The following is a 20,106-nucleotide window of genomic DNA, read 5'->3' as shown; positions in this document are numbered from 1 at the left end:
ATTTTATCATTATGAATGAAGCTACATTTTTACCGCGTGAGAAATCTTCCTGCAGAATTAAGTGTTCTGTGAGAGGCTGTGGCAGTACTGTAGCGAAAAATTTAAGCGTAATTTTCCATAAATTTCCGAAACCAAAACAACGAGTAGTGGATGTGAAAAATACGGTCGATAATTTTGAAAAAGTCGATCAATTAAAGGCCTGGAAAAATGCTTTAAAAATAAACAGTATAAAGCCTTCTATGAGAGTATGTTCTCTGCATTTCAAAAGAAGTGATTACATTTTGCCATGTAAGTTTAAGATTTTAAAATTTGGAGGTTATATAATCTTTCATATTACCCGTGCATGTGAACATTTTGAAAGTTAATTTATCACTGTAAAAACGGATAAATTAATTTTTTTTTCACTTCTTGTTAACAGACTTTCACAATGAAAAATGAAATACATACATTTATAAATTTTCATATAATTACATGAAATATAAAGGAAAATAAAATATTTTTCTTGCACATGTATCGCTGGATTTGAGAAAATAATTTGTATAAAAATAAGATTTCTTTTATATTTTTATTCATGTTTGTAAATAGGAATGTAAATAGTAATTTTGTATTAAAAAAATTCACTTATACATTTATTAAATTAAGCAATATTTTTTAAACGATTTTAAAAACGATTTTTAAACATGCATCCCATGTTATTCCCATGTAAATTCACTAAAAGTGTTACCCAATTTACGCCATATTGCTTTAGGCCCCGCCCCCATGTCAGATCCCAATATATATATGTAGAGAGAGAGAGAGAAGCGAATTTCTCGAGCAGTGTGAAATTAGGTCCAATGTTTTGTCGAGAGGGTTTGAGGAAAATGCGTCTTTATTGGCTGGTCTTATCCTCGACCATTCGTCTATGAAATGCCTTCTTCTATATCGAATCAAGGTGAAATCACCTAAATTCCAGGGGAATTTAATCAGAACTTGAGCCATGCCTTCAGCGGCATGTGTATTGCTTTTGTACATTTGAGCCAGCAGGTGGGACAATACTTTTGCCAATACTGTATACGTACTTGGTTTACCCATCACGTATGTGGTTCGGTCGAGATCCTTCTTGTTGCTTCAACAGTCCTCGCTCCTTTCGCATCTCAACTGCCAGTTCTCGATTCCTGATTGGTTTTTGTGTCCAAGTGTTACAAAATACCATTCAAAGGGAAAAGTATTACGAGGAAAAATAGAAAATACATCTCACTGAGAAAAATTCCTGGCAAATGTCACTGCTTTTTAACTATTTCTCTTAGTTACATGTAGCGAAAGTTAAGTTTTTGTTTTAGTTATACAACTGTCGTATATATTTTTTAGTTTTTTACGTAGAAAGTCTATTTTATTATTTTATTTGTGAATAATTGAAAAATTTACATGGTGTTTACATGTTTACAGAATCTCGAAAAACTTAAAACAATAATTGCAGGTTTTGCGGTGATATACAGAACTAGTTGCGCACGAAGATGCGAAGAAGTTACCTGTACAAGAATTTACTTACACTTACGGCTAATACCAGTATTACAGACCGATATTTTCATAGATATTATAATGAATTTTAAACTTGGAAACAGTTTTTCATAAAATATGAAGTTACTGAAAGACTGAAGTTTCTATTATAGTGTGAAACAAAGTAACAAACGAAAAATGTTTAGATAGTGGTCTGCGAGACCGCTATAACAGTTTAACGGTTGAATTAATTGTTAATAATCTAAAGGTTAAAATTGAACGTCAACATGGCAACGCTTTCAACAGCTGATTAGAAAATAGGTTACGTAGAAGAGAAAACATTTGTTTAATTTAAATTTATAAATATTTCAGTTTTCTTACTTACTGCTATAAATCGCAATTATTTGCTTTAAATAATTTCAATAAGATATTTTAAACACACCAATTTTTAATTTATGTTTTTTAAACAAGTAATATTTTTTTGGAGAGGAAATTATATAGATTTTTGTATTAAAACCGTATCTTTGAAAGATATTTTATATGATTCTTTGGGGAATTCGTGTGAATAAAAGTTTTTTTTCTCTACATGTATATATAGACATATGCAGAGCTTGAAATGAATGTTTGGCGCAATATCAAAGCGCGTTTGAGAAACGACAATCGAGTGACAAAGTGAATGGGTATTGGTGCTTCCATGGATCACTACCTACCATCAGACAGAATTTCGATTACTTGTATGTTGTGTGCGTCTCGTGGTTCTTTAATCACCCTCTTTCGCATTCGTATACATCCGTTCAGGAAAACGGTTTGTAAATCGCGACATGTTGCCAGACATTATCAAACACTGCATCATACAAAATAAATTGTATCGTCTCTAAGAAAGAAAGAAAACCAAAACATTTTTTCATTGAAAACAAAATAAAAATTTTAAATAATAATTATTGTTTTGATTTTTTCGTGATTCTGTAAACGTGTAAACACCATGTGCATTTTTCAATTATTTACAAATTAAATAATGAAATAGACTTTTTATATAAAAAAATAAGCGTATGTTAAACACGCAGCGGCCGATAAGTCGGACATGGATCTGGAAGGAGTTTTGGGAAATGCAGTAGATAACCGCATTGACTGAAAAAATAGAAGAGAGCGTTAGTTTAAACGACAAACTTAGAAGTGTTCTAAGGGACGCTTACAAACGGAGAAGAGAAGGGGACAGTCCAGAGGAGACTAGAACCGACGGAGCTAAGAGAAGGAAGTTGGAAGAAACTCCAGTGTCAACATTGAAGACAACGGGAATTTCAAGGCCAGAGCTTTCTCAACGACGAGAAACAGTAACGAGAGGAACTACCATGGTCATCAGGGTCGTGAAGGAAAAAACGTATGCTGATGTTCTGAGCAAACTCCGAAAGGAAGTAAACCCAGACGCCAGCCATATCAAACTAGTACCAGCAAGAGCTACAAAAAAGGAGAATCTTCTCATCAAAATCGGAGAAGATTCAAACAAGGAGGCTTTCACCGCAAAGGTTACCAGGACGGTCGAAGGTATGGGTAAGGTACAGCCAGTCGATCGAAGAGTCACATTAGAGATCCGCGACTTGGGTTGCCTCACCGAGAAAGAAGAGGTCCACGAAGTGCTGGAAAAAGAAATCGGAAAGTGAGGAAGCAGGAAAGTGACGGTCCTAGAACCCAATCGCAGGGTAATGAAGCTCGCGGTTGTTGTCACCAACCCAGATGAAGCAAACAGACTGGAAGAATTGGAGCGCATAAAAGTGGGTTTTATGTTTCGTCCAATTAAAAGAAGAGTGATAACACTGCAGTGTCATCGATGTCTTGGTTACGGCCATATAGCAAGGAATTGTGAAGCAAAAGACAGATCGGTTGCGTGCTTCAAGTGCGAAGAAGCCGATCATAAGTACGCGGATTATAAGAAGAGTCCAAGCTGCTTTTTATGCAAGAAATTGAACGACGGAAAAATCTATACGAATCACGTCGCAAGCAGCGGAGTCTTCAGTTCAGCCCTAGAGGAAGCTAAGAAGACTTTCACGCGTACGAAAAATAAATGGGCCAGGAAGTTCGGCAAAAGGCATGGTCGCGCATCTTAGATTCCAAGAACATTCACTTACGAAGTTTGAAGCCTGACGGCAGTTCCGTAGTAAAAAAGTGTTCAGCTAAAAAGTGTTTCTTATAGCGGGTTGGCAGGAGAGAGCCAATCCCGCACAACCTGAAGTGTCGGGCTCCAAGGCGTCTGATCCTTGAAGTTGTAATTCGCTCCTTGGTGTAGTAGATTTTTCTACATCCTATACGAAAAACAAAAAAAAAATTACATTTAAATGAAAAATTAATAAAAATATGTATTTTAAAATAGAAGGAGATACGTTCTATTTTTTAAGTTTCTCATGTTTTGTCCAATTATTGTCGTTAAAATTATCATTTAGAAGGAAAATAAAGTTCCTTACGTTGTGCATTTTCCATGTGAAGAATATCACGTTCGTGTCTCTTCTTCTCTTCTCAACTCATCGGGTTTCGTTGGCCCGATCAATTTTACAAAAGAGAGATGTAGGCCCGTAGCCTCGAGACACGCTTGTTTCGGAATAAATAGATAGTGCCGATCGCTGACTGAATACGAAGCAGCCTTTGACTCGCCTTTTCCGAGTATAAAAATGTTACCCTCTTTTTACCTTCATTGTCCTCTCCTATCGTACAAAATGTCCTTTGCTGAGTAAAGACTTATTGAGAGAATATTTCGAGTAACACAGAATGAGGAAATAATTTATAATTTTCAATTTTTCTTTTTTTATATGATTAAAGGTGATACTTATTTTTCAAACTACCGTGGGTAATAATGTTTACATTCTGGTACTTAATTATTATAAAGGGGAGTTATCTTGAATCACAATATTCGACATTAGTTTATCATTATTGAATTTTACTAAAAATATTAAATTTAATAATTTTTAATTAAATATAATAATTTAATTTTCAAAATTTAATTTTTGTTATTTTTTTCTATTTATTTGTTTTAACAAAAAAAAACTAACCAGTGTTATTATTGATGCAATTCTGTTATTGTCTGTGTCTACTTTGAGAGCTGTATGTTTACATTGTAGCTGGAGCCGTACGAACAAAGAACGCTCACCTGGGGTCTGCTAAATTAAAATCTCGAAATTTATTCGAAACTCGTCAGTCACAATTTAACATTTGGCACGTTTAAACATGTTCATTTTAACGTCACGTCTTTCGTGTAATTGTTTGAAAGAGCACGTGTTTTTAAAATTTGTTTGTATTTAAATTAGTTGCATTATAATAATTTGTTTCTTTGTTTTTTTTTGCTGTACTCTAATTTTAACAAAAAAAACTTGACAAAATTAATTCTTAATTTTTATATTTAATCAAAAAGTTTTGAATTGTATTTTAATATTGTAGAAAATATAAAATTATATTTCAAATTTTCGATCCATGTTTCTAATTTATTTATTTCAAATAAATTTTATTTAAACAAAATAAAATTTGATGTTTGCTATAAAAAAAAATTGTTTATTAGAAACAAATTATGTAGCTTTGAGACAAAAATATTTTTATTCAATTCAAGTAATATTATATTTGTATATTAAAAAGTAAAAAAAAAATTAAAATTTTGATTTATATATATTCCTGAAGTATAATTTTAATTATATCAAAACAAGAGAGTAGGTGTGACTTTATAATATTGTTTGTATACACTATGAACGATATGTTTACATTCAATTCAAATCATTGTCATAAATATTATAGTTAATCTGAAATCTCTCTCGAACTTTATTCGAAACTAGTCATTTTATTGTTTAACATTCGACATGTTTAAACGTGTTCATTTATCGTCAATATATTCATAATGTTCGGTAGTGCGCGTATTTTAAAAATATTTACCTGTGTTTTAATTATTTCCAGTCTTTTGCATTAAAAAAAATGTGAAATTTTTCAGGAGGGTTTGAAAATTTTTAAATATCCTTTCAGTTTATATTGTTCCGGGAGTGTTCGAAAATTTTAAAACCGCGATCGTTTAAAATTAATAGTTAATTAATTTTTTTCTTCGATTAAAGAGTTTATTAATGTTCGAAATATTTTGAATCGTGCATCCTTTCAGAAGATACTGCATATGACTTTGAAAATAGCTTCATTAAGGTGTTCAAATAACTGACCGAGAATTTTAAGGTTAGAATTTTATTTATTATTTCATTATTTTATTTATATTATTTTATTAATAATTATATATATATATATATATATAGTATCAAACTTTTTCATATGACAAATCTTAAACATTATAAAAATGTTCAATAATTGAAAGAATGAACATTGTGATTTTTATATTAATTTTTGTTTGTTTTTATTAATATTTTTATAAATTTAATTGAATTTCATTTATCGGGACAAATATGAGGAATACATTATAGGTCTGCCGTGTTTTCTAAAAACTTAGGTAACTGCAGAATGAAAGATTACGAGAAAAACGCGAAAAACTGTTTAAACTTCATTGATATGTACCGCAAAGCCTAATTAAAATTTTTAAATGCCGTTTTGTTCCTTCGATTCATCTAAATTTATTCTTTTTAATTATGTAAAAATAAATGTTGTATTTGTTTAAACATTCAATAAATTATTAAAAATGTAGTTACCGGTATGCTGATTCGAGGGTCGTCGCACGAGAAACTTAGGTAACTGGTAGTTACTTGGTCCCTCGTGCTACGAGCGCCCGTATTAGGCCTCTCGTCGCACAGAAAACTTAGGTAACTACAGGGAATATATAAGAATTTTCATCTTTCTTGGCAAAAAATAGTAAAAATATATTAAATAATAAACTATAATTATTTAATAAGCTGCGAAAGTTGTCACTATAATTATTGTTTTTTACAAATATTTAATTTTATGGTTAAAATTATTTTAATTATACAATATTAGAGTCAAATATTGTATTAACTCAGAATATATTAAATAATAATATAAAATACAATAAAATACATAAAAAAAATTAAAAAATAGTAAAAATATATTAAATAATTATATTAAATAAAATAAAGAAAAATAATATAAAAATAAATAATATATAATAAAGTGTAATTATTTAATAAGATGCGAAAGTTATCATTAGAATTATTGTTCTTTACAAATATTAAACTAAATGATTGAATTTATTTTAATTTTACAATATTAAAGTCAAATTATTGTAGGTAATGTAGTTCGCTGCTTTATTAACGTTTATTTAAATAATTAAAAACGATTTTAATTTTTTAAATAATTGAACTAAATTAATTATATATTAATCATGAAATAAACATATTACTGAACTTCATTTTCTTAATTTATTAATGCTTTTATGTTATTTATTAAAATTAATACTTAATTTTTCAATAATTGATAAATTATTATTTAGGTATAATTAAATATATATATATATATATATATATAGTATTGGAGTTTTTTATTTCATTATTTATTGTCATTATAAATTATTAATTGCACAAAAAACATTGTAATTTTAAAGAAATGTATAAGATTTTGCAGTTACTTGGTCCTTCAAAACACGGACCTCCTTTTTCGAGGCCTCGTCGCATAGAAAACTTAGGTAACTACAGTGCTCTGATAGCACTCTGTAGTTACCTAAGTTTTCCATGCGACGAGGGCTCGAAAAATGAGGTCCGTGTTTTGAGAAACTTAGGCACTGGTGCAGTTACCTAAGTTCTTCAAATCACGACCTACAAAATACGTCACAACACCCAAAGACACCCAAGTTTTTATAGCAGTTACCTAAGTTTCTCAAATTGTCACTCATCAATTTTTGCAGTTACCGGTATTTTCAATTATTTATGCAAAAATTATTATTAATAATATTAACAATTTTTAAAAATAATTTGCATTAACAGGTGTATCTTTTTTCCACGATTCCAACGATATAAAAAACTCATTTTTCGATTTTTTTGCAGTTACCTAAGTTTTTAGAAAACACGGCAGAGGTAACATATATATTAATGTACAGTGGTAACCAAAGAGATGTCTTTTTGAAGTTGTTAGACGCAGACGATTGAAGAGAATTTCTTTGAATGGTATAGGGACTTACTCGGTGAAAATTCAATCATTGAAATGCGATTGAGGTAAAATGGAAATTCCTCGTTGCTTTTCAGTCACGCGTTCCTATAGGTTTTCACAGTTGAACGTACAATTTATATGTGCCTCGTAAAAATAAAATACAGTTCAATAATTAAAACTGTAATAAAAATGTCGTATAAAATTTTAATTGAAACTTACCGGGGGATTTCATTTTTTAAATGATTCTATACTCTAAATAATTTTATTTCTTTAAAATAGAATTATTTCTTCCACGTCTAGTAACTTTTAACTTTTTTACAATTATGTAACATTATTACCATATTTTTATTTGTATTATTTTTATCATTAATTTCATTGTAAGGAAATGATTGTAATTTTAAATTACTTATTATTTTTTAATTAACATTTTTATAATTCAAAAAAGGAAAACCTTTTTTGTCACCCTCAGCTTGTCATCGTATCTTCTCTCATACTTCCAAAGGGATTCCCTCCCTTTGTAGTTTGTAGAATTCTATTCCCTTTGTTTTCATGCCAGTCTCATGATTACATTGTTGCTTAAACTAAGAGAAAAAAAATTTTCAAATAAATAAGTTTAAAAATTTTTTTTTTCTCTCATAATTTATCTACAGAATTAAAATTATTTCAGTATAGGTAACAATATTAAAATTAATATTGTCGAAGGTTACTCTACATTTCTTTCCATTCACTTATTTGTTCGTTCAGCTTCTCTTTCATCTTTTCTCTCATTATTCCTTTCTTTAGCCCCAACTCATTTCACTCACTCGCTTTACTTCATCGACTCTTGTGTCTCCCTCTTCGGCGAGAGGGATAAATGGAACTTTTTCCAGGGTTTTGAGTACATTTTTCTTTTATCTCTCTTTTCCCGGGTAAAAACGGAGGCAAGCACATCTGTCCTTTACATATATGTATATATATATATATATATATATATATATATATATATATATATATATATATATATATATATATATATATATATATATATATATATATATATATATATATATATATATATACTTGTACATTATATTCTGTGTGCAAGTAACTTTATACTATATAACTTCGACCTCGTTCACTCTCTCACGATATGCTAACGAAGCTTGCACCTTTTTCTGTTGCTATACGCTAAATCGTGAAAGGTGAAACTTTCAAACTCGCTTTCACCAGGATTGCGGTTCAACGTTATTCCTCTATACGACTCTCTCACTCTCCAAATCTTTTAGAAACCTAAAAAGAGCTAAAAAAGACCTTTAAAAGCACGAAAAGTCGAGTTCGTCAATTCTAGCCTTTCCTTTTTAGTTCACATTTTGATGGACTTCACTTCAAGAAACTATACTCGAAAAGAGAGCGAGCTAGTAAACCAAAATGAGAGATTTTCATTTGGTTGGAAAAATTTCATTTTAATTACACGTTTGAAAAATTTTAAGCACAACCTAATAGTATAATTAAAGTCAAAATTAATCTTTATAGATATGAAATTTTATATTTCAGTTCAAAAAATAGATTGCATTTACTCATAATTAGAATATTTGTTTTAAAGTCTGAAAAATAAATTAAAACATTTGTTTCTTTATTATTTTTTCATAACAGATTTTTTTGCATTATTTACGAATTTTTAAAAATTTTGAACCAAACAAAGAATTTTATAATATGGCGAATCAAAATTATTAAAAATGAGCAGATTTGCCTGAAACTTGTTACTCAGGGGTTTTCAGGATCGCTGATTACGTATCCAATATCAGTTCAAAATTTAAAATGGGGTATCCAATATGGCGGAAAATTATTCAAAATTGATCGGATTTGCTTGAAACTCGCTATTAAGGAGTTTTAAGGTCGCTTATTACGAATCTGGCATCAGTTTTTCAAAATTTAAAATGTCGGATCCAATATGGCGGACAAATTTGTTAAGTTTATTGAGATTACTTGAAATTTGTATTCTGCGTATTTGAATTTCCGACTGTTAGTAAATAAAAATAAAAAAAGTAAAAAGAATGTTTAAAATTTTCAAAAAATAAATTTTGAAAGTATATTTTCTACAAAGTATTACTATAGATACAATGACTTTTGGATTGTTATGCAAAGAATTTTTGTTGTTGGCCATACCTTGATTCTATCGGCGTCAACATGCCCTGGAGAGTTTTAGTGGTTGGCAGCATCCAATATTCAGTAACTTTGCCAATTTATCGATAGATTCGTTCTGGCCTACTCCTTTATCTCACTTTTCTATTTTGTATATCAAAATTTACCTACAATAGTGCAAAACTTCATTCGAATTGTAAAATAAAAATCAGGAAAGTTGCATACTTTCTCATTGTTTGTATTCAACCAATTTTTATCTTTGAATTCAAACCCGCACGAAAAAGTATTTTTTTATATTTACATTTGTAGATCACTTTTTTCTCAAATTAATTCTATTTTTAAAAAAACGAGAGATACAGTCTAGTTTCATGTGAGGGAAGGGTGATTGTTATGTAACGGGATTGATTCTAGATAAGTCGCGACAAATCCCTAGAATTATTTGCGGACTGCATCATCCGAGTTTTTTTTTCTTTCATTGGCGCGGCAACTTAAAGTAAAAAAGTAACTCACATGCAATATTTTTGCTTTATAAAACTTTCCTGCATTAAAAGAAAAAAAAAACTTTGAAAAATGTATTTTTCTAGTTCGTTTTCAAAGAAAATAATAATTTATCTATAACTTTATCGAGTACAAAATATCTATAATTTTGCAATAGATTACTTTTTCGTATTTATAACTTTCTAAGCTACTCACAAATTATTGTAGATGAATAGAGAAACATTTATTTTATTTTAAAACACACAATTTAACTTTGGTTTTACTGCACATTTCCTGACAACGACGATTCACGTGTGGAGAAAGAGGAAAATATTTCTTTTAATAAAGGAGGAGTAATATTTCTTTTGCTTACGCCATTGAACCAGACCGGGATCTAAGATACACTCAGAGCTCAGAAAGCGGGAGATGGGATAATGTGGTACGTGAGTGTGACAGTTTCGAAGCGTTGATTCTCTCCAGTCGACCAACATCTCGTACTTACCCTTCTTTTTATATACATATATATTTTATATGTTACATCACATTTTCAAACTTTTTTTTTTAATAATTACACTAAAAAAATGTTTTGTATAAAGTTTACTCAAAAAGTTGGGTAAAATGGCTATACATGCGCTTTTGAACAAAGTTTTACCAACTGTAGTTTAAAATAAATTTTTACTAGGTGAAAATAAAATTGATGAATTTTTAAAATAAACTTCATAAAATTTCAGCAACACTTTGAAAAGAATATAAAGCTGTGAGTTAATTATCAAACCACATTTGAATAAAATGTAGTCTAAAAATGTGGGAGAACGTATTTAACACATTGTAGAGTTTCACCTTTTAAAGCTTAATTTTCAGTCAAGAGTTGGGTAAAATGTGAACTTAAAATGTGAATGAGTCAAGTAAAATATTATTGGTGGGGGATGCGAGCAAAAAATCATTAAAAGAAACGCGCGTGGTATCCATATTTTTTATGAAAAATTAAAAATTTATTTTTATTTGACGGACACTTATTGGAATTTTGATAATTATGAAAGACGATAAATATAAAATTGTAAATGAATAAAATTACAAGTACCTTGAGTATGCTTAAGGTGAACAGTCCATCCACGATCACCATAAGGAAACATTGTAGGATATGTCATGGGATCAAAATTTTCCCTAACAATAAAACTAGAAATTAGTTTCTTATTATTTTCTGTTGTGCATACTGAATTCACATTAACATGTAAATCCCTCTTCAATTTCTGTAGATAATTTCATCATCTTACAGGACAAATTTTTTTCTTTAGGTATTTTCTTTTCATTCTCAGTTTCAGTAGACAGAACTCTGTTGTCATTTTTACTGGGAAAAGTCTTTAAAAAATATGAAAGCTTTAGTTCACCATTTTGAAGTTCTTTAGTTCGATTTATGAAAAGACAATTCCAATCATTCTCTACAAATCGAAATCCTAATATTAGACATTATAACTGCCGGAAAATGATTTCATTAATTGTTTTAAAAAAATGATATCAAATGCTTGCTCGTTATATTATTATCAGTTTCATAAATTAATCTTTTAATTTACACTGTTACTATTTGACATGTTTATCTTCTTATCTAATTGGAACTATTAAATCAAGCATTTGTAAATACAAAGTACTTTGCATAATGAAAAAAGAATTTGAATCATTTTTTAATAATTCTTGAAATTTATACAAATGCATATCATTTAACATTTCATTTACATTTTCAATAATTTTAAAATCTTCATTACTTAAAATAAAATACTCTTTTATGTTCGACATGGTATCCTTCTTCAACTTTTAAACTGCCGATAAAGCCAATTTTCAAAACAAATCGTTTATTTTAGTTTATTACTTTAAAAAATTTACTTACATGTGTTTCACCTATAAAATATTTCATTAACTATAATTCAGCTAACGAATGCAACAATGATAGTCTTATATGAACGTGAATTAGCGTTGTTTAATCTTTTTCTATATTATATTATTTTCGATAATGATTATTATTTAACTTATTTTCCTCTGCACTTTTTATTAATATTCAAATCAGTATTCAACTCACAAACTGTTACTTAATTTATAAAACAACTTCAACCCTTAAATATTCAAACCTCTTTCTATCTATTTAAATACTTTTCCAAAAGCCAGTATCCTCTATTATCAAACAGTCAATATGTTTTTTCAATATCGAAATATATTCAATACCAATGTTATCCAAAATCATATTGTATTATCCTCAAACTCCAAATATCTCCAATATTATAAACTATATAATAATCAAGTTAAGTTACCTGAGACTATTAGAAGCTTTTTTTAGCGACACTACAACAATGTTGTTGCAACGGTAGACGGTTGCTCTATGTTTATCTTACATCAGCAGTATCCGTTTCACTCCACTGAGGAGAAGTGTTATAGCCCCACTCTACCAACCCGGGCCTGTGTTAAGTTCTCACGTGAGGCAGATATTACGGTAGGCCTGAGTGGCGTCCTCGGGGATAGGTGTTGGTAAGTTAAGTATGGATACACCACTTCCACTCGCGGTGATTAAACGGTTATCATCTATAGATATCGCATATACAATAATAAAAAAAAATTTTCTCAACCCAAGGCTGTTTGGACGAATCGAGCGATCATGGATTGGGTCCTGAAAAGGAAAGTGGTATACCCTCACTCTATCGGCCTGTCCCGGGCTCAGACCTCGAGTAAGTCAATTACAGCGGGGGCCAGTGTGGCGTTCTCGGGCTTAATGACAATATTATTTTATGACGCTTAATGAGTTTTTCAACAAAATTATAAAATTTTTAAATATAAACATTGTTTAATTTATTTTGACATATACGTTTGCCTCAGAAGTTCACGATTACGAGCATATATTGCTCCAATAATAATAAATGTTAATATTGAAAAGTTTTATAATTTTAGTTCAATTTAATAAACCTACATGATGTGTTTTAAACAGATTTAACCCAAAGGTGCTGGCACCAAAAATTTTCTTCTTGCTTTTTATTCTCCAGTACATATAACCACATGGTGATTGTTCGGGCCGGGCTGGTAAAGTAGGGGACACAACTTCGCCTTACAGGACAGTATTTAAAAGGTCATCGACCATCTTATGAACCCTCAACCGAAGGCTGTTTTGACAAAACAAATTTTAGGTAGAAACCCTCGAGAACCCTAATTATCAAAGCAAAGTTATATATGTATATATAATCTAATAATAATGTGAAAATTCAAGTGCTAAGAATATACACCAGGAAGCTCTTTCCTTGATGACTTCTAATTTCAATGATAGTTACTGATGTCCTCAACGTCTTTGTTACCCGGCGAGAATCCTTAGCGCCTCGCGAGAGTTTTCATAACAGAACGAAAGGACAAATTAGAATCGAATTTATTTATTACAAGTCGACTACTAATATGATTACTTTGGCAAGTTGGTTTGTTAATATGTGAATTTATTATTTAAACAAAATGAAGTGAGTATCATAAAACAATTTTTATAATTTATAACATTTTACAGCCACTATGGATGGATTTCCACCCTGGTCTCGTTAATTTACAAAATTATTTAAATTTATTATTATCATGTCATTTGTACGCGACAAGATGCCGCGTTACAATATATAAGGTCATATTTAAAAAATTAAACAATTTTAAAATATATCTTCAAATTCGTAATCAAAAACCCCAACTAATTCCCGAGTAACAATTTTCAGGTAATTTCAATCAATCTTTAAGAATTTGATCTCCATATTGGATACGGCATTTTATATTTGTAAAACTGACAACAGAATCCAAAAATTGGATCTTTTGTTTTCCTGTGTAATTATATTGTTTAGACTTTAAAAATTAGGTAAAATTTTTAAATACTCCAAAGAATATTCTATTATAAATTTTGTTAGTATTCTCAATATAATTTTTGATTTTAATATCAAAGACATGAGACTTGAATCGTACTTCTCCAATAGTTATGTGGAGCTTATTTTTTTTGTATTAGTATATTGCTATTGGGTTAAGGTACATATGAATTGTCTGGGTCATTTTCTCTAATGTAGAAAACAATTTTTTTTCAATAAAAAACTCTGGGCACAAGAATTTAAAAAAAAACTAAAAAAAAGACTGTATAACTTTGTTTTAGAATTGAAATGAATTATAATCTGTATGATTTGTGGAATTGACGAAAACTGATGAAGAATATAGCGATGGGTAAATAGCGACAGGTAAAAGAGTGAGAGGGAGAGGGAATGAGAGATGGTTGAAAAGAGGTTTGGGGTGTGCGGATTAGACACGCCAAGTGAGAGAGAAATAGTTGGAAAGGGGAACGAGAGTTTGGAGAGGGTTCTGTGGATTAAATTTGCGCGAGTGTGTCGTACACCATGAATATGGAAAGCCTCGTTACTATACACCTCGTTCTCGCGTATACTATAAAACACTGTACCAAACCCAGTATGAACACACTAGACATACCAGCTCTCTCTCCCTATCTCTTTCTCTCTCATTCGGTCCCGCCGCGATGCGCTGTTGGTTTTATCGTTTAACACGGAGTTACCGTAAATTTTGCTAGGAGAATACTGGTCCGTCTGGCTGTTACTTTGGTCGGATGTTAATCCCGAAATGGTACTTTCTGTATATATCGAGAAAACAGGACCTGAGGGGAATCGGAAAAACCATAAAGTTGTCTTCCATCTTGACAAATAATTCCGTTCCAAGATTCCAAAGTATTGTGTCCAATAAATTTTTTCTCTTTCTTGATATTGCTATATGAATTAAATTTTATGCTGACAAATGGTCTCATTTTTTTTGTTTATAGTAGAAGCTCATCAAAAAATGAAATAGTTTAGCTGCTTTTTTTATTTATCGAAAAAATACATAAATAATAATAAAATTAAATGTTATTTTGATTAAAAATAATTATAATTATCTCTAATATCAACTATATAAGATTCAGAAAAGAATCGATAAAAATATATAAATGTAGATGAAAATGAATTAAGACATTTCTAAATGAGGTAATTTTACAGGAACGTTAATTATAAGTAGTTTGGTCATAAAAAGCAGCTACAAAGTAATTATGCGGAAAAAGGAATAGTAATGAAGTTAATAATCAGATTTTAGAAGAGAGAAACTGAAAGAAGTTGAGTGCATTAAATTAAGGAGGTTGCTAAGTTTCTGCCCTCTCGTTGCCGACTGAATCTTTACTTGGCGAAAGTCATAACTTAGTAATAGCAAAACCAGCAGATTGCAACCATATTCCTGTAAGTAACACATTTAAGCTTTCGGGGGGATTATATTCATTACTTAGAAGGTAAATCGTTATTACTAACGTGGCGCGCACACGTCTATTGCAATAGTTATATTATACTCGAGGCATTGAAACATTGAAACATTGAATTATTAAATGTAATCGCGTATTAAATGCGTTTCAGAATCATTTAGTGACTTATGATATTAAATTCCAAAGACGTGTCATATTTAATTAAACGATTCATTCTGAATTAATAAACGTGTTATTAGATTTAAACATTTTAATATATTAATTGATTTATACATAAATCCATATTGTCTGTATAGAAATAGAAGTAATTATATAATTCAATTATGTCAAAGATGCGGATTTGCAAATATGTTTAAATGTAAAAGAAAGATCTTCCAAATGTCTTTTATATTCTTTTACTGATATAATGAAATTAAGAAAATTAAAAACTAAAAATACCAAAATCATTAAACTATAAAATATTTTGTCCTTCTGAATCTCACTATTACTATACAGATATTAAAATAGTATGAAATCTTTTTCTGACTGAAACTACTTTTTATCGATTCTTTATGTTTTTTTAAATACAAAATAGTGATAAATTTATTTAAATTAATGCAAAATTTCATTAAATAGCTATTAAAAATTAAAATTCAGTAAATCAAAATATCTGATTTTTAAAATTGTTCTCAACTAAGAGATTAAAGTTTCAGTGAATTTCTAAACACTAAAATTATCGTTTGTGGTGAAACGTCAAAGGATGATAAATTGCTATCAGTACAAAGCAGTCGAATTATGCTTCGTATAAGATCAGGAATGTTAGTCAAACTTGATCGTATTTAGTCGTGTGTGATGTCACTCGACGTTATTAATGACTATAGTCATTGACAAGCAGAGATAAAATATTTTTTCACTAATTCTCTAAATCTGAATTAGTAAAAATGTTTACTAATTTGAATTAGTGACTCACTTTTTGCTTCTGAATTAGTAAAATTTTACTAATTATTAGTAACTTTCACTAACAATTAGTAAAATTTAACTAATTAAGAAGCAAAAAATGAGTCACTAATTCAAATTAGTAAACATTTTTACTAATTCAGATTTAGAGAGAACATACATAAGTTTTAATTGAATAGGTAAAAAATAGATTTTAGAGCCAATATTTAAAAAAAATTTAATATAGCTTGAACGATAATAAAGCGCCTTGGTTTCCAATCATCAGGGTTAAGCATGCATGATTCTTTTGATTTTTGAACAATTTCATTTTTATCATTTCCTTTAATTTTTCTTTAACTTTTCATAATTTAGAAGAAAAAGTAACTTTTAGAATATGTACTTCACTCTATTTATTAAAATACATTAACAAATTTAGAATATAAAGATACAATTGTGAGAAGAAGAATCTGAGGAATTATTGCAGAAGCGCTGCAAACGTTTGCACAGGGTTCAGGTAAATGATGGTGGTTGCCACGGAAATTTAGTGGTGTAATTTTTCGAAAGCCTTCGTCTCGCACGCTTTCCTTTCCTCTTTTCACATCTTCCTCCTTTCCCTCTCGCGATATATATATATACTTAACCAGAAAAGGAAGGGAGTAAATGATTTCCAAGTAAATTGCAATGTGGATGCTGAAATTCACTCGGGGGTCCAGCAACCACGATTTTTCCCAGACGCAATTTCCACCAGGAAGTCGCTAAATTGCAATTGGGAGTACGTGCTTTTGACATCAACCATTCAACGAACAAACTGATACTTTCAATTTCTCATTAACAAACATTTTTAACATTCCAATTATAGACTTCTTTTTTAATTCTCTAACCAAAATTGTTTTACAGAAGGAAAATATTTGAAAAATGTAACAAAATGTAGGTCTTGTAATTTTAGTGTCAGTAGTAAAAATGAGTTTCAGCCAATAAAATCTATATTTATTTATTTATAATTTTGATTTTAATATTCAATAGTTTCAAGACGGACAAAAACTTTAAACATATTGTTTCTTAATTTTGGTAAATAAAATAAATAAAGTGAGGATTTTTTTTTTTGTCAGAAAAAATTTCAAATGTCAGTGAAATTATACTTTTTAAAATATCTAATATCTCTTTTTGAGTTGAGTAAATTAATCTTTTGAGATGAATTTTTTTTTACTTTTTTTTTTTGCTGTTGGTGGGAGCTTTCTTTTTTTCTTTAATAATCACACGAGCTAGTGGATAAATTCTCGACTTTTTCGACGTATCTCATGAGTGTTCGGGGCTGATATGAGGAGTATTTTTGATCTTTCTCTTTTGCTCTTTTCCTTCACCTTCTCTCAACGAGTTGGATGCGCGTCTATACGAATAACCAGTGATTGATTCCACAAAAAACCCACACGTTTCTTTAACCCACGAATCGAGAGAGAAAAAAAGAGGAGAAAGAGAGCAGTCGAGACGCTTAGTACAAATTGAAAAATAAGTTACACGTGTCCACTCTTCGTGTACGCCCACATTCACTTCACAGATTGTTTTTTTTCTGTTTTTTTTTTAACAAATATAATTGAATTTTCCAATGTTTATGGTGAAAATGCATTTTGTTGGATGGGGAAATTACTTAGACTCTATTTTAAAAATAAAATTTATAAACAAAAAAGTGTAAATAAATTTTAATTTTTTTGTAATAATAAAAAATTTTAATTGTTGTAAATTGTTTTACAAAATGTATACTTTTACGAAAGTTAAATAAAACAATTTGATATAAAAATAATAACAAAGATTTTCGAATAAAAGTACAGTTTTGTTTTATTAACAAATATAAAGTTTTGAATGCTTTACAGATTAAATGCATTCAATTATTGATTCGGTAGGTAATTGAAAAAATCCGTTACATGAAAGCTTGGTTAAATAAAACAAATTTGTAAAAGCAAAGAGAAAATTATCAAATTGCATTTGATTCTTTGAATTTGATATATAATTCACGTGCTTCGTAAATTTTATTTTCCTTTATCGCAACTATATAGCGAATGCTTTATTATTATCCTCGCGACTGTTAGGCATTCAGGAAAATTTCCATTGAGGTGAATTTGTAATTTGATTTATACGTGTGCAATGCATTGTGGTTGCATCCAGCTTGGCCGTGCTCGGTTATGCTTTATAGATATTTTATGTAGGCAAGAAGGTATATATATATATACATATATATATATTTCGAACAACCCGAAAAAAAAATATATATATATGGGGCGAAATTCCTAAAGTGATCCAATTGCCAAAATGTGAGCATTGCATTTTTTGAAAAATCATAACAAGGATGAAAAAATTTTGATCTATATGATTTCGAAAGGTTTTTTCATGCTCTTTCGAATTGTGCAAATTTTTTTTTTAAATTTCAAAATTTATCATATTTTGTATATGAAGAACTGCAAATTAGTACACATACGTATTATCACGTGTAAATTACAAAAAAAAATATAGCGAGACCGATTGAACTTGATGGCTACAAGCTAGAAAAGAAAGAAATCGGTTTTTTTCGAAAAAATTGCAAAAAATGACCCTGCCCCCTCCCTTAACTTCTACATTTTTTTTATATGAATGACTGCAATTTATTACACGTACGTAATTTCACGTGTAGATTACAGGAAAAATATAGCGAGACTGATTGGATTTGATGGCTACGAGCTAGAAAGGAATCGGTTTTTTTTCGAAAAAATTTCACAAAATGACCCTGTCCAGTTATTTATAATTTATTTTTATATAAAAAGAGGTTATTATTATCGGTGTACGGAACCCTCGAATTAGTGCGAGTGCAACTCGCACTTGTCCCATTTTTTAAATAAAGGACAGAATTAATTTCTTTTTTTACCCTTTAAAATGATGCTTAAAATGTATGCTTTTGATTTTAATTCTCTCCCCCCTCTATAGTTTTTGATAAAAATTAATAATAATTTATGGATGAAGTATTTACCCATAATAATAAATGTTATGCAAATTACAGCCCGATCTAAGAATTTTTTTTTTTTTTAATTGAATCACTTCAGAAATTTTGCCTTAAATATATAAACAACACATGCCTGCGGGTACAATACACTGAAAACTAAAGTACATATGAGAGATTCTTTTTCAATCGCCCCAGCCTAAAAAGTCAATGTTCTGGGATTGGCTTCATACTTTGGTAAATTGTTGTCCTATATGATAGTAATAAATCCCTAAAATATAAATTAATTAAAAAAATATTTGTAGAAAGTAGAGGGGGTTGAAGTTTTGACGTTAAGGGTAACATTGTCATTTTCAAATCCGTTTAACTATGACAAAAGTTAATGGATTTTAATTTATCTATAATGAATTTTATTGCATTTTTCACGTACTTTTCAAAAATGTATATGAAATTTAAAAAAAAAAATTTTTAACCCCTTTTTTGTCAAAATCAACCCTTATTTTTCGATTTTCACCCCTTCGGGTATTTTTTTTTTTTTTTTTTTTTATTTTCATTGGAAAGCTGAGGTTTTTTCCGATAAGCTATGTAAATATAAAAATGGGACAACAATAATTTTGTGAGAAACAGAATATTAAAGTAGGCGGTGCCGATAAGGGTGCCGTTAAGGGTAACATTGTCATTTTCAAATCTGTATAACTATGACAAAAGTTAATGGATTTTAATTTATCTATAATGAATTTTATTGCATTTTTCACGTACTTTTCAAAAATGTATACAAAATTTAAAAAAAAAAAATTTTGACCCCTTT

The 20,106-nt window shown here is 29.5% G+C and overlaps 1 protein-coding gene across 10 annotated transcripts in view; it reads left to right on the top strand.

Annotated features, from left to right (window-relative positions):
- The window catches only part of LOC127291435 (nucleolysin TIAR), a 907,547-nt gene that overhangs the window by 321,437 nt on the left and 566,004 nt on the right, over positions 1-20,106 (top strand). Inside the window, exon 1 of one of the 10 annotated variants that reach the window (XM_051320579.1) lies at positions 5,645-5,667. The exons of the other annotated variants lie outside the window; for them this stretch is intronic. The gene's annotated coding sequence lies outside the window, so the exon portion shown is untranslated. Of the gene's footprint in view, positions 1-5,644; positions 5,668-20,106 lie in introns of those variants that run through there. 10 annotated transcript variants of the gene reach the window in all.

Source organism: Leptopilina boulardi, unplaced genomic scaffold (assembly GCF_019393585.1).
Source record: "Leptopilina boulardi isolate dan_hultmark-lab unplaced genomic scaffold, ZJU_Lbou_2.1 LbouV2_137, whole genome shotgun sequence".
Classification (NCBI taxonomy): Eukaryota; Metazoa; Arthropoda; class Insecta; order Hymenoptera; family Figitidae; genus Leptopilina; species Leptopilina boulardi.
The sequence above is the reverse complement of the archived record's forward strand: the minus strand, read 5'-3'. Positions and strand labels throughout refer to the sequence as shown.